We start from the raw sequence: 15,275 nt of genomic DNA, 5'->3' as shown, positions 1-15,275 counted from the left end.
GCCAGGAAAAGAGATTCAGAGGAGTGGAGGAGGAGGGGGTCTGCAGAAAGGGGAATCACATAGCCATTTGCAGAAGCCTGGGCCACACACAAGCATTCTAGGGAACCGACAACTGTGTGGTTAGTAGAGAGTAGTAAAAGATACAATGAAGTAGGTCTGTAGGAAAATGAAGTTTAAGAGTCTTTAATAATATGAATTTGGAATCATAAAGGAGAAAGGTAGAATTAAGTTGCAATTTAGGTTACTCTCATATTTAAGGTATGCCACTAACTACTTGTAAAATAAAGACAAGTCCCTTAATCTTCACAGTATTTCCATTTTCACACCCCTAAAATGAGGTTAAAAAACCTGCTCTACATGTCACTCCATTTCCACTAGGCTAAAATGTGATATTAGAACAGTCTGAGAAAAGTAAAAGGTACTAGGCAATTTCTAAATGCAAATATTCGTTTAGCTCTAGGACCTAACAGGTACTTTTTCTTACCTTCAGTTGTCTAAATGCATCCATATATGCAGCATAATTTTATTAATCCCAATGATTCCTCTTTATCTCACCTATCTATCTCTCTTTCTAGTCTGATTTTTTTCTGCAACTCTTCTTCACCATCAGCTAACCAAAATGCTCTTCCATACACAACTAAAGTTAAACAGGCCAGAACTTGGGACTATATTTATTTGCTAGATATATATAGTAAGCTTTTCTTTAAAAATTATTTCAATTAAAAATATTATCCATTTGACACAAAGTTTAATTTTTAATAGGAGTTTCCTATCTCACCCACTTCTAATTATTGGTATCACCAAATTGAAACATGGATCAGTACCTTGGGAATCTGGGGTTTTAATCTCTATTTCCCATTCTGCCATGAGTTCACCATACGAATTTCATGGGAAAATAATTTCCCCTTTCAGTACTCTGAGATTGGGCACCACCTGATTCCCATGTACAACACTGACTTGAGGTCCAGAGAACTTTGTTGGGTCATCTAAACATCTGCTGGTAATTTGGTGGCCCCCACCTCCCCCAGAGTTTTATTCTCAAATAAAAGAAGATAATGCAATTCCAAGATGAGAAAATCCTTAGGTATTTATATTAAGAACTGTCCTGTGCTCTGCTTGGGCATATTCTTTCAGGAAGTTTGCCAGTCACTGAAACTCATCAGGAGCTTTACTCTCTCCTTCAGCCATGGCAAAGATCCAGCCCTCTCAGGCAAAGAAATCATGGAATCCACTATGACAAAATTCCCTCAACCAAAGATTCTCCTCAAATGCCTGCTAAGAACACACTCTGGGACGATGACCATTATTTCTCTCTCTCTCTTTTTTTTTTTTTTTTTTTTTTTTTAATTTCTCTCTTCTTTTGTTGTTAGGTAAGAGAGGGATGGTATGGTGAAAAAAAGATAAGAATATTTACTACGGCTGGGACTCAGACATGCTAATGGTTATATAATATTTAATACATGCTACAACTACAAAAATGCTAGTTTCTTATTTTCTTTGCCCCTTTTGAAAATAGACATTACTAATATAGCAAATTCCAAATTTATCTTCTTTTCCTTCCAATCATCTACTGAAATCATAATATTGAGTGGGAAATTTTTTTTTTCGTGCAACACAATGTGATCCAAGACAAGCGGAAACAAAATAAATAAATATATATATAAATAAAATAACATCAAGTCAAGAAATGTATAAGCAAATATTTTATTGTTTAATTGCAGAATGCATTTTCATCTATTATCATAGAAGCACTTTCTCAGAGATTTAAAAAACAAATCATGCTCATGAGGCGCTGGGAAAGGCTGAGCAACATCTGGGAAGTGAAGAATTTCACCTCATGGGTGACCACCAGCTCCTCTCCTGGCAGCACTCCCAGATATGGCAGCGGATAACCCACAAATCTCATTCAAACGAAGTGCATTGGCTCACTGGCGAACTAATTTTATAGATATGAGGTCAATGTACAGGCAAACGTCAGTCATGAGGTAGGTACTGACCTCAGCTGGTAAACCAAGAAGACTTTAAGCACTGATGTTTCCCACAGCCAGCTCCCCAACCTCAGGAGGAGGAAGCTGACCCAGCCTTCACCAGAACCTGGAACTGAACCTATTAATACCCATCAAGGCAAATTTCCATCTCCAAGTCAAAGGTCTTCCTCCTTTTTTTGAAAATGTCCTTCTACTTGGTGACTCTACTGACAATATTTTTTAACCTGAATGTCTGAATGCACTTTGTACGCCACTGTTTTTATTTAATTAACTAGAACTTGCATATAATTAACTAAAAACTGAAAATGAAATATCATATAACAAGAGCCCATTAAAAATAACTTCCCAAATTCAAACTCTCAGCTGTGCTTAATTTATATTCTCTCCCTTGCTAAATTAGCAGCTCCAAGAGAGCTAGGGCTGTTTCTTATACCCTCTCCTAAATAACCACACTGTCTTGCATTTTTTTGCCGAACCCAGAGGGGTCACTAGGTAACAGAGTCATCAAATTCAACCCGTTCTCCATTTTTACTAGAACCCATCTTGCCTACTTCAAAAAAGGACGTTTATCTGTATGGTGACCTTAAAAAAAATTACCACATGATAGATAATTAATCGGACAGATGATCTTCTATTTTATTTTTTTCACGCGTTACCAAAATTTCTGTGATTGCATTTAGAAGTCTGAATATACTACGAAACATTCCATTTAGTAAAGAGTTTCACTTTTTGAAGAATCAAGCAAAAGCTAAAGTTGAAAACATTAAGTCGTATAATGTGAAAACTAAAGTGCTGGGGCGATTTTTGGGGAAACTTTTTAAGTGAGAAAGTCCATTCACAAATTTAATGTAGTATTAACGAGTGTTTTCCTAAACCATGACCAACAGTTAAAAGGCTGTTATTGCACGAAGATCCCTAGACACTAAAAGTGCCGTTTCCTGATTTAAGGAATTCCAGGTACATGAGATTCACCTCATCCTTTTAAGCAATGGATTCCGTTTAGAAGCTAATGCCAGCCGGCCTACGGGAAGGCTGCTGCCTTAGACCAGGGACCACAACGGAAAGTTCTCGGGTCGCAAACGTAGCACAGATTCCGGCCCCGACTGATGCCTCAGCTCATGTGGCTTCGCTTACAGAGCTCCCTAGCCTGTGAGTCAAGTCCCCCATCCCCACCCCACCAGCACTCCGGGATCGCAGCCCGCGCGGCGTCCCAGGAGTGAGGTTTACCAACAATTTCTCCGAGAATCGATGGAGCCAAGCGGCGCTGGAATGCAGCGGGAGGCTCGGGACGTTGCTTCTCTGGCTGCCAGGGCCAGGATCTGCCTGCCCCAGCCCACTAACTGGGCTAGGCGGGGAAACGGGGGATGCGGTGCCACCCAAGCCGGTGGACAGAAGCCGAACCCCGCGGGTTTCCCGGAAAATCGCCGCTGGGCAGGCCACATCCCGCTTCCCTGACAGCGATCTCGGGGTTCCAGCCGCGGGCGCCCGGCTCTGTGCGGGCCGTTGCGGGACGGAAGGGGAGTAAAAGATTGCCCCCGAGGCAGCCCCGCCGCCGGGAAAACCCACGCCTCGAGGCAAATTCACGTCTCCGGCTTCACGCCTGGCGCACCCCGCAGGAGCCCCGCCGAGCCGGCCCGGGCGCGCAGCCCACAGCGCTCTGCGCCGGGCGGGGGACGTGGCTCTCCGCCTCCAGCCGGCACCGGGCCAAGCCTGCCGGCCGCCCCCGTCCCCCCACCCCCGCCAGGCTCCAGCGGACAGATGCGCCGCTGCGCGCCCCTTCCCGCCCTTCGCGCGTCCCTCCGCTTACCGCTCCCCGCCGCCTTCGTCCTTTCCTGCGTCGCCGCCCCAGCCTCGGCCGCCCCCGCCCCGGAGTCCCTTCTCCGCCCCCCTCACTCCCGGGCGCCCGGGTTCCCCGCGCCGAGCCCTCAGCGCGCCCGCCGCGCCTGGGTACCCTGGGCGCCGCGCCCCGGGACGCACAGCTGCAGCCTTGGGCGGCTCGACTGCGAGCCGGGCCGGCGAGGGCGGGTGAGGGGAGAACGGGGCGGAAAGGGGCGGAGGGCGGGCCGCGGCGGACGCCGAGGCTCCGCTGGAGGGCGGGGGAAACCGCAACGTCATCAGAGCCCCGGAGGCGAGGATGGGGAGGGGGAACCGCGACCCCTTCCCCCTGCGGAACCCCGACGTCGGGGCCGCCCCGCCTTCTCTCTAGACTCGCGGCTCCCAGCTGTGCTGGGCCTTCCCGGCGCCTCCCACCCCGGCTCCAAGCACCCCGTCCCTGCCGGGCCTCTCCGGCTCCAACTAGCTCTGGTTTCGAATGACCCATACGCTCCGGGTTAAACTTCGCTATCGTCCCCAACCGAAAGATACGTTTGGAAGCCCAGGGGAAGACGCTGATGTTTCCCTACAGTCTGGGGAGAGGAAAGCGAGGAGACCTTGGAGAACCTGACTACCAGGGACAGGACGGTGGTGTGGTACCCACTCCCCTCCTAATTCTCCAAAATAGGCATTCCCTTTTATTCCGTCTTAGATTTCATTCTCTTCTCAAATAGAAAGAGAGAAAGACTCACCTATTCAGAAGCAGTTCTGGCCTCAACTGTGGTAACGAAATACATTAAATTCAAAAGCCCTGGACACGGCAGACTGAACAGGTTTTAATCATAAAAGAAAGGTAAGGAGGTCAAGAACAGAGCATTCGAGGTATGGAGCCCACAAGAGGAGAATTTACTCCTTACCACGAGAGGAAATTTTACTTACCTTATTTGAGGGTGCTTGTGTGTGTGTGTGTGTGTGTGTGTGTGTGTGTGTGTGTGTGTGTGTGTGTGTGTGTGTGTGTGAGAGAGAGAGAGAGAGAGAGAGAGAGAGAGAGGTTCCCTCATCCATCTAAAGAGGTCTTCTGTGGAGCGTTTGTAACCTCAGCAGTCACTTGGAGAAGTTTTCTCCTGTTCTCTTCAACCAACCATAGCATTATAGCTGGTCTAACCTGGCCCAGGGGAGCTGTCAAATATGACGAGGCCCAATGCTCAGTGTGTCCATCTGTAACTAACCTACCAGATCTAGACTGTGCAGGACTGACATATGTGCTTCTTACTTACTTTTGACTAGTATGGGAGGTGCTTTTCTCCATGTTTGCTTCAAGTGCTCTATTTGCCTTTGGAAGGGACGCATGGATCCATTCCCCCAACTGTCTGAGGTTAGCAAAACCTACAGAAGAGTTACCATGTGGCCACGTTAGGAAAGAAGGTGGCTGTCTACTTTTCTGCTCCTCTTTTTCAGAAATCACATTTAACACAATTGTCAAAAGGTGGAAGAAATGCAAATGTTCATCAATAAATGAATGGATAAAGAAAATGTGGTCTATACATACCACGGAATATTATTCAGCCATAAAAAGGAATGCATGCTATAATGTGGACGAACCTTGAAGACATCATTTTAGGTGGAATGAGCCAGACACAAAAGGACATATGTTGTGTGATCTGATAGGAGATAATTAGAATAAGTAAAATCATAGAGTCAGAATTAGAATATAGGTTACCAGGGGCCAGATTAGGGGTAGGGAATGGGGAGTTGATGCTTAATTAATACAGAGCTTCTATTTGAGGTGATGAAGAAGTTTTGGTAATATATGATGGCAATGGAGGCACAACTTTGTGAATGTAATTAATGTAACTGAATGGTACATTTAAAAATAGATAGAGGGCGGGCCGCGGTGGCTCAGCGGGCAAAGTGCTTGCCTGCTATGCCGGAGGACCTCGGTTCGATTCCCGGCCCCAGCCCATGTAACAAAAACGGAGAAACAGAATACAATAAAACAAGAAAATGTTTAAAAATGTTTCCCTTTCTTCCTTCCTTCTATCCTTCCTTCCTTCTCTCTGTCTTTCCTTTAAAAAAAAAAAAAAAAAATAGATAGAATGGGAATTTTTAGACTGTATATTAGTTACTGATGGATGGGGAAGGAATCTAGAACTGTATAATACAAAAATTGAACTGTAATGTAAGCTATGGGCTACAGGTAATAGTATAATTATAATAATAATTTCATCTTGTAACAAAGATATCACACTAATGTAAAATGTTAATAATAGCGAAAGCTGCACGTGTGGGAGGTTTATATGGGAATTGTGTACTTTCTGCATGATTTTTCTGTAGTTAGGTTCAGGTGTCGGCTTGGCCAGGTGATGATGCCCCATTGGGCTGTTCCTATGGACTTGAATCATCAGCATGTGAAATCCATCTACGGTTGATTACATCTATGGTTGGCTAAGGGTATGCCTTCCACAATGAGTGATGTTTAATTTAGTTTGCTGAAGGCTTAAAAGAGCAAGCTCACCTCAGCCCAGCCCAAGCAGCTGGGCATACCTCACAGTTCAGCCCAGACTTCTGGAAATGCAGAAAGGAATCCCCCCGGGGAAAGCCGTCAGAACCCAGATACCTGGAAGGAAGGCCAGCACACGTTGCCCTGTGCCTTCCTATGTGACAGAGAAACTCACTTGAAAGCTAGCTGTCTTTCTGCTGAAGAACTATAAATTTTTGACTACATAAATCCCCTTTTATTAAAAGCCAGTCCATCTCTGGGAATGCTGCATTCTGGCGGCTTTGGCAGACTAAGACAGGAGGTATATGGGAATTCTGTACTTTCTGCATAATTTTTCTATAAGCCTACAGCTACTCATATATTTTTAAAATGCACTTATGAGAGTTTCCTTATAAATAGGACAGGAGCAACTGGTTTTGTTAAATTAAAAATTTTAAATGTCACTCAGATAAATGACTGATTTGCATAAACTTCCAGATATCTTAGTGGTGCCTATGGAGGAAAGCAGGGGCTGGAGGGCCCTCTAGAATTTAGAACTAGCCTTAAATCTTGTTTAAATCCTTATTTTACAGTTTACTACCAGGGGCCTTGGAAAACTAACTTAATTTCAGTTTCAGTTTAGGTTAACACCTCCACTGATCCATTATAGCAAGGTTACAATAACAATAGATGATGTTTATAGAGAGTTGAGCTACTCATGGGCACTGTGCTAAGGGATTTGCGAATATTGACTCAATTATTAAGGAGGATAATTGTTAAAGTGCCTAGCTGTAGTATGTAATCCATAGTGAGTGTCCATTTCTCTTCTCAAATTTGGAAGAGATCTTAGAGAAGACATCTGGTTTAGTTTCATAACCAACCATTTGTCATTTAGCCCAATGATTCTCCAAGTTAATCACAACAGTAGAATCAGTTGGGGACTTTGACAAAATATTTTTTGCTAGGGTCCCCATACCCAACAGATAAAAATCACACTCTTTCAGATTAGGGGTTAGGCATTGGCACTTTATAATCATCTCCCAGGTAAACCCATGTGCAATCAGGGTTGTGGATTCTTTAGATAAGGGAGTTTCCACTGTTATCATCATCGCTTAAACTTAGTTTTGTATCTTAATTGACCTCAAAATCTGCCTGTAGATTACATCTAGCTTTTCTTACTGTACATCCATACAGTATGTCTAGGCACATCTGCAACTCTACCTTGTACAGTCTTAGATGATGCATCTAGCCTTCATTCCACAGGAGAGTGCCGTGATTTGCCTGAATAAATACCGACTTGGTCAATTTTTATAATAGAGTTTCTAATCCAGGGAGTCACAATTTGAGAGTAATTTGTACCGTTCTGCTTCAGGTACATGCTTCCTAACCTTACACTTTTCTAGCAGGTTATTATACATGTCAACCACTTCCATATGTGTCTCGCTTATCCTCACAGTCCTGCATGTCAGTATTACTGTGCCTGTTTGATGAAGGAGGAACCAGAGGCTCAGAAAAATGAAGGGAATTTCCCAAGAAGTAGCTCAAACCACATATGATTAAGTTTCCTGGATGTAAAACTTTCTGGATGTAAAATCCAGGTCTTTCCACTAAATCACATGACATGTACAAATTTTTTTTTTTTTTTAATCTAAGGACCTAGTTACCATTTGAGGGTAGTGGCCGTAGTTGAAAGTTGCTTTCCATTCATTCATGATTGGCTTTCTTTCTTTAAAAGAAATTTTTATTCAAACACAACATACGATCCAAAGTGTACAATCAGTGGCTTTTGGTATAATCACAGAGTTATGCATTCATCACCATAATCAATTTGAGAACATTTTCATTGCTCCACAAAGAAAAATCCCATACCTGTTTTATCCCCCTATTATTGATGCTAGCATTTGTATGGTACCTTTGTTACAATTGGTGAAAGAATATTACAATATTACTTTAACTATAGTTCATAGTTCACATTAGTTTGTGTTTTTCCCACATACCACCCTATTATTAGCATCTTGTAGTAGTGACATACATTTGTTTGTGGAAGAACATTCTTATATTTCTACTATTAGCTACCATCATTGTCCAAAATAGGTTCACTAACGGTCTTCCGTGATGGCTGCACAATTTTACATTCCCACCAGCAAGGAATAAGTGTTGTATTTCTCCATACATTATTAGTTATTGAAATGGATGTTCTTAAATCAGTCCAGATTCATTTTAAACCCTCTTTCATCAAAGAATACAGAGTGTAACTTCTTTATGTTTTCTTGAATTTTTATGATTTTTATAGTGCCATTTTTGGGGGGGCTCTTTTCATTCAACATGGTCACATGGAAAATACTGGCTTTTTTAATACTAAAATAAAATTAAAAACCCCAACTACAGTCTGACAGAAAAACCACATTCCTTAGAAGTATTTATTGTCTGTGCTAGAAAGGTAGAAGGGAACTTAGAATAACTATACTCCAGCCCTTTAATTTTACCAACTCAAATTGAGCTCAGAGTAGGAGGTGACTATTTCCCAATCCTATTGCTAATTACTGATAGAAGTAGGGAGATAACTCAAACTTGCAGGCTCCTCTCCATTTACTTTCCCCCATTCCTCCATGCTGCATCAGTGGCCAACAAAGTGCTACTAATTTCGATTTTTGAAGCCTTCGTATTTCATATCAACTCTGGCAATTAAAAAAAGAAATAAAGATGCATTCTTTCCATTTACAAACTGTTAAGGAGAAATAAGTTTAATTTGGGGAGGATATCAAACGCTTACTCAAAATGTGCAAGGAATAGCACCTTTCATTCAGCCCTGTTAAACTTAATGGTGTAAACTATTTATGATAGCATTTTCCACTGAAATTTGGACAATATACACTCATCACCACATACTTATGATCACTGTCTAACTACCTAAATTTCCATGGGGTGAAATCATCAATAAACTTTTATCTGTCCTGAATTATTTATCCCCTCATTATACCTAGGAACTTTTTTTAAGCATTTAAAAACCTTAAGCTGCTGGAAAGCAATATACCAGAAATTGATAGGATTTCTTACATTACAAGTTTATAGTTCTAAAGCCATAAAAATGTCCAAATTAAGGCATCAAGAAGAGGACACCTTCACTCAAGAAAGGCTGTTCACATCTGGGTATTCTAGGTCAGCTGGGAAGGTACCTGGCTGACATATCCTGGTTTTCTGCTCCCGGGTTGCATGCTTTCAGCTTCTGATTCCAGTGGCTTTCTCTCTAAGCATATATGGCCCCTTACTTACCTTCTCCAGGGAAAACTCTGGATTTCATCTCTTAATTTCCCTTGGTTCTTTCCTTGAATATTTCTGTGAGTCCTTGCTTAGCACCTGTAGTTTTTCTGTCTGGCTCTCTAAGCATCTACAAATGCCTGTCTACGCATCTGCTCTCTGTATTGGCTCTCCAGGCATCTCCAAGCAACTGTGTCTGAGCTTTCTGCAAAATATTCTCCTCTTAAAGGACTCAGTAAGCCAATTAAGAACCACCTGGAATGGGAAGGGTCGCATTTCCATAGAAACAACCTAATCAGAAGATCTCAACTACAATAAGTTTGCACCCACAAGATTGGATTAAAAGAGCATGCCTTTTATTTGCAGAGTCCCCTTGGGGGACTAAGGAGAATGGAGGAAATATGCAACTTCCCCATTTGGAGAATTCCTGATATTCTCACAAGCAGTGCAGACAAATCAATAGCCTGGCCCTTGTTCTTGGGGTTTGTCCCTATGAAACTTATTCCTGCAAAGGATAGCTAAGCCTGCTTAAAATTATATCTAAGAGTCACCCCCAGAGAACCTCATTTATGATCAACTGTGGACTCTCTCTAAGCCAACTCAGCAAGTGGACTCACTGCCCTCCCCACTACATGGGACATGACTCCCAGGAGTGTATATCTCCCTAGCAATATAGGAAGGAGTTCCTGAGATAAGCCAGGACCCAGCATCATGGGATTGAGAAAGCCTTCTCAACCAAAAGGGGGGAGAGAAATGAGACAAAATAAAGTTTCAGTGGCCAAAATATCTCAAAGGGAGTCAAGAGGTTATCCTGAAGGTTAGTCTTATGCATTATATAGATATCCCTTTGTAGTTGATGGTATATTGGAGTGGCTGGAGGCAAGCACCTGAAACTGTTGTGCTGTGTTCCAATAGCCTTGTTTCTTGAAGATAATTGTATAACAATATACCTTTTACAATGTGAGTGTGTGATTGAAAACCTTCTGTCTGATTCTCCTTTCATCCAAGATATAGACAGATGAGTAAAAAAATATGGCTAAAAAATATTCGGGGGGGGATAAGGGGCAAAAAAATGGGTATATTGAAATATTAGATAGTCAATGAGAGGGAGGGGTAAGGGGTATGGGTGTATGCATTTTTTCTTTTTACTTTTTCTTTCTCTTTCTGAAGTGATGCAAATGTTCTAAAAATGATCATGATGATGAATACACAACTAAGTGATGATATTGTAAGCCATTGATTGTACACCATGTATGGACTGTATGTGTGTGAAGATTTGTCAATAAAAATATATTTTTTAAAAAAGATCATGGCTTTTCTGAGTACTTAACAGTTTCAAATCAGCAAATTCTACCCTCTGGACACCAAAAAGACATGCTTTTTCTATACAAAATACATCCATTCATTACAATATTACAAAAATCTCAGACCATTTCAATAACAATTCAAATATAATACAAAGTACACAATCTCATCAAAGTCAGTTATAGGCATGGTCTATCCTAAGGTGAAATTCTCCTCTGACTGTGGACCTGTGAAACTCAGAACAAACTACCTGTTGCTAAAATACGAAGGAGGGATGGTCACAGGATAAACATTCTAATTGCCACAGGGAAAATTGAAAGGAAAACAGGAGTTACCAGACCTGGAAAACTGTAGGACACACTCCATAGATTTCAAAGTCTGAGAGTCATTTATAGAATGACATATCCTCAGGGTTTGAGAAAGCCAAAGTCCCACCCTTTCCAAGGGTTTTCACAGTAGCCTTTCTCTCTCCAAACATTGGGGTGAGGGTTTCAACATATCCAAGCATTGAGGAGAACACTTTGTTATTGGCTTTACCCTCTCCAAGCATTTGGGCAGTAACCAGACTCTCTGCCATCTCCAGGGAACACGTTCAACCCTTTCAGAACATTGGGGTGGTTGCTTGACTCTGCCTAGCCCACAGTAAAGGTACTCCACCCTCTCTCTGTGGCAGCAAAACTCTTCCTGAAAAATGAAGCAGAAGGCATGCCCTCTGCTTCCAGGGCAAACTCACCCTCTCCACATGCATGGGTGAATCCACTCACCTGGCCCGCAATTTCCTGGACTCCAGACCTTAGCTTCCATGATTCTACCTTTGAAGTCATTTTTCTTTCAATCTGCCCCTCTTCTCTCCTTTTAGTTTTGACTAGCAGTGGTTCCATTCAGATCTTGCAAAATAAAAAAAGATTTGTTGACTTGGCATACAACTCACAGGAGCCAAAACCTTCAGACATTAGGACTTTCCACAAATCCCTACTGGATAACTCCATCTTCAATCCTGGCTTTTTCTGAAATGCCTGACTGTTTCCATGTTTGATTGAATCTTCACATGGGGCAATGTTTTCTGGGGTCTCATTTTCCAAAAGCTCAGATTTTTCCAAATTATCAGTTTCTGATTTCTTTGTACTCAAGAGTTAGTTCTCAGCTTATCCCTTTCCTGTCTCATTTTACTATAAGTTGCAAGAAGAAGCCAGGTTGCATTTTCCACATTTAGTTTGTAAATTTCTTCAGCTAGTTATCCCAGCTCATTGCCTCCAAATTCTACCTTATGTCCAAGGACTCAATTTTGCCAAATTCTCTGCCACTTTAAAACAAGGGTTGCCTTTCTTACAGTTTGCAATGACACATTCATCATTTCCGTCTAAGGAATCATTCAAGGTATCTTTAGAGTCCATATTTCTACCAACACTCTCTTCAAAGCAATCCAGGCCTTTCCTATTCAATTCCTCACAATTCTTCCAGAATCTTCTCTTTATCCATTTAAAAACCCACTCCAACATGTTTGGTATTTGCAAACTCGCAGCACCCCACTTCTCTGGAACCAAAATCTGTTTCAGTTTGCTAAAGCTGCCAGAATGCAATGTACCAGAAATGGATTGGCTTTTATAAAGGGGATTTATTAAGTTACAAGTTTACAATTCCAAGGCCATAAAAATGTCCAAATTAAGGCATCAAAAAGAGCACACCTTCACTCAAGATTGTGTCCTGGGTTTCTCTGCCAGCTGGGAAGACATGTGGCTAGCATCTCCTGGTCTTTATTCCTGGGTAGCACTGCTTTCAACTTCAGATTCCAGTGGCTTTCACTCCAAGTGTCTGTGGGACAAACTCTGGATTTCATCTTTTAACTTCCTTTGGTTCCCTCCAAGTTCTGGCTATTTCTATGAGTCCTCACTTAGCATCTGGGGTATTTCTGTCTAGCTCTCCAAGCATCTCCAAATGTCTGTGTCTAAGCTTTCTCCAAAATGTTCTCCTCTTAAAGAACTCCATTAAGCTAAATAAGACCCACCTTGAATGGGTGGAGCCACGTGTCCATGGTAATAATCTAATCAAAATGTCCCACCCACAGTTGCATGGGTCTCATCTCCATGGAAAAAACCTAATCAAAAAATACCACCCACAATATGTCTGTGCTCACAAAGTTGGATGAGAAAAAAAACATGGCTTTTCTGGGGTACATAACAGTTTCAAACCAGCACACATCTTTTTATTACATGAATCAAGGCCCTGCATTTCCAGCCATTATACAAAATGGAAGATGCTAGATAGCAGTGTTTCTGGCCCTGTTCATGGTGGGCAGATTAATATTACCATATGAAGATCATCTAAGCATTCCAACCAATATATGTATAATCTAGCCTACTGATAAGTTATTAAAGATGCTGCATCAAATAGAATTGTTATGAAGTAGACATAGAACATAGAATACCACAATGTGGATTCACTGCCTGAATTAGACAAATCATAATGGTGTTTGTGGGAAAATGATCGGGATAATATTGTAAATTGAGAGAGCTGGGTTCCAGAACTAATGCTTTTATGTACTAGTTATGTGGCTTCAGAAGAAATTGTGTCTTTTTTTTTTCCACTATAAGTTTGGAAAATTCATCTGTAGCATAAACCATGATACCTGGAAAAATCTCTGAGTTTCGGTGTCATTAGTTGAATTGAAGAAATTAATTGAGGAAATTGACCTACATCAGTGGTTTGCAATCCTGGTTATATACTAGACTCACCAAGGGACTTTTAAAATTATGCCATGCACTGTCTCTGAGGGATGTGGTCTAGGCCAGTCCTTCTCAAAGTGTGATCCACAGACCACCACTCAGGGGCTCAAAAATTTCCAGAGCCCAAGAGGATAAAGAAATATTTTCAAAGTCCCCTTGTGGGGGGTGGGCAGAAAGGAGGAAATATTAAACTTCCCCATCTGGGGAATTCCTCATAGTCTCACAAGCAGTGGGGACAACCAATTCAATAGGCTGAGCCCTCAGTCTTGGGGCTCACCCCTAGGAAGCTTACTCCTACAAAGGAGAAGCCAAACCTTCTTATAATTATGTCTAAAAGTCACCCCCAGAGATCCTCTTTTGTTGCTCAGATGTGGCCTCTCTCTCTAAGCCAACTCGGCAGATGAACTTACTGCCCTCCCCCACCCCACATGGGACATGACTCTCAGGGTGTAAATCTCCCTGGTAATGTGGTAGCTGACTCCCAGCGATGAGCTGGGGCCGAGCATCATGGGAATGAGAAAGACTTCTTGACCAAAAAGGGGAAGAGAGAAATAAGACAAAACAAATTCTCAGCAGTTGAGGTTATCCTGGAGGTTATTCTTATGCATTATACATATATATCCTTTGTTAGTTTATGGTGTATTGGAGTGGCTGGAGGGAAGTACCTGAAATTGTTGAGCTGTATTCCAGTAGCCTTGATTCTTGAAGAAGACCATATAACTACATAGCTTTTACAATGTGAATGCGTGATTGTGAAAACCTTGTGTCTCATGCTCCTTTTATCCAGGGTATGGACATATGAGTAAAATATATATGTATAAGGATGAACATACATATATTCATGTATATATATATATGAAAAATAAATAAATAATAGGGAGAGATAAAGGGTAAAAATTGGGTAGATTGAAGTACGGTGGGTCAATGGGAGAGAGACATAAGGGGATGGGATCTATGAGTTCTCTTTTTTCTTTTTATCTGTTTTTCTAGAGTGATGCAAATGTTCTAAAAATGATCATGGTGATGAATACACAACTATGTAATGATATTGTAAGTCACTGATTGTATAATATGGTTGGACTGTCCATATGTGGATATTTCTCATAGCCCAGACCAGATCTACAAAATTAGATTCTTTAGGGGTGAGAACTAGGAATCTGTGTTTTAGCAAGCTCTGCAGATGATTCTTATCAGGCTTTAGTTTGCGGACCACTGGCCTAGGACACTTACTAACTAGACTGTGTATTTGAATGGCTGGGAAAATTTTTTTAAATAGTGATGGCTCTGTCCCAATCCCAGAGATTCTGATTTCACTGTTGCAGAGTACACATCCTGGGCATTTTTTAAAAAAAAAACATTTTTTATTGTGAAACATATATACACAAAAGCAATAAATTTCAAAATACATTTTATTCAGTAGTTGTAGAACAGATTTCAAAGTTTGCTATAGGTTCCACAATTCCAGGCTTTTCCTTCTAGCTGCTCAAGACACTGAAGACTAAAAAGATTATCAGTATGATTCAGTGGTCATACTCATTTGTTAAATCCTAACTTTTCTGCTTTAACTCCTCTTTCTCCTTTGATCCTTCTCCAAAACTTTAGGGATATTTTAGTTTTGCCCATTCTGACTTTTTTCATGTTGAAAAGGTGTATCAACAATATGAGATAGGGGGATGAACCTGGTTGATGTTCTTGGAGAGACTGACACCT

At 41.6% G+C, this 15,275-nt stretch overlaps 1 protein-coding gene across 3 annotated transcripts in view; it reads right to left on the bottom strand.

Moving 5' to 3' along the window:
- DSE (dermatan sulfate epimerase) overlaps window positions 1-11,631 on the bottom strand; it is a 79,245-nt gene extending 67,614 nt beyond the window's left edge. For 2 of the 3 annotated variants that reach the window (XM_077162712.1, XM_077162714.1), the window contains exon 1: window positions 11,607-11,631. The gene's annotated coding sequence lies outside the window, so the exon portion shown is untranslated. Of the gene's footprint in view, window positions 1-3,795; window positions 3,920-11,606 lie in introns of those variants that run through there. The other variant, XM_077162713.1, reaches the window with a different exon arrangement.
- Between the last annotated feature and the right edge of the window lie 3,644 nt (window positions 11,632-15,275).

The sequence above is a fragment of the Tamandua tetradactyla genome, chromosome 5 (genome assembly GCF_023851605.1).
Source record: "Tamandua tetradactyla isolate mTamTet1 chromosome 5, mTamTet1.pri, whole genome shotgun sequence".
Taxonomy (NCBI): domain Eukaryota; kingdom Metazoa; phylum Chordata; class Mammalia; order Pilosa; family Myrmecophagidae; genus Tamandua; species Tamandua tetradactyla.
Note: the sequence above shows the minus strand (reverse complement) of the source record. Positions and strands in the feature narration are given on the sequence as shown.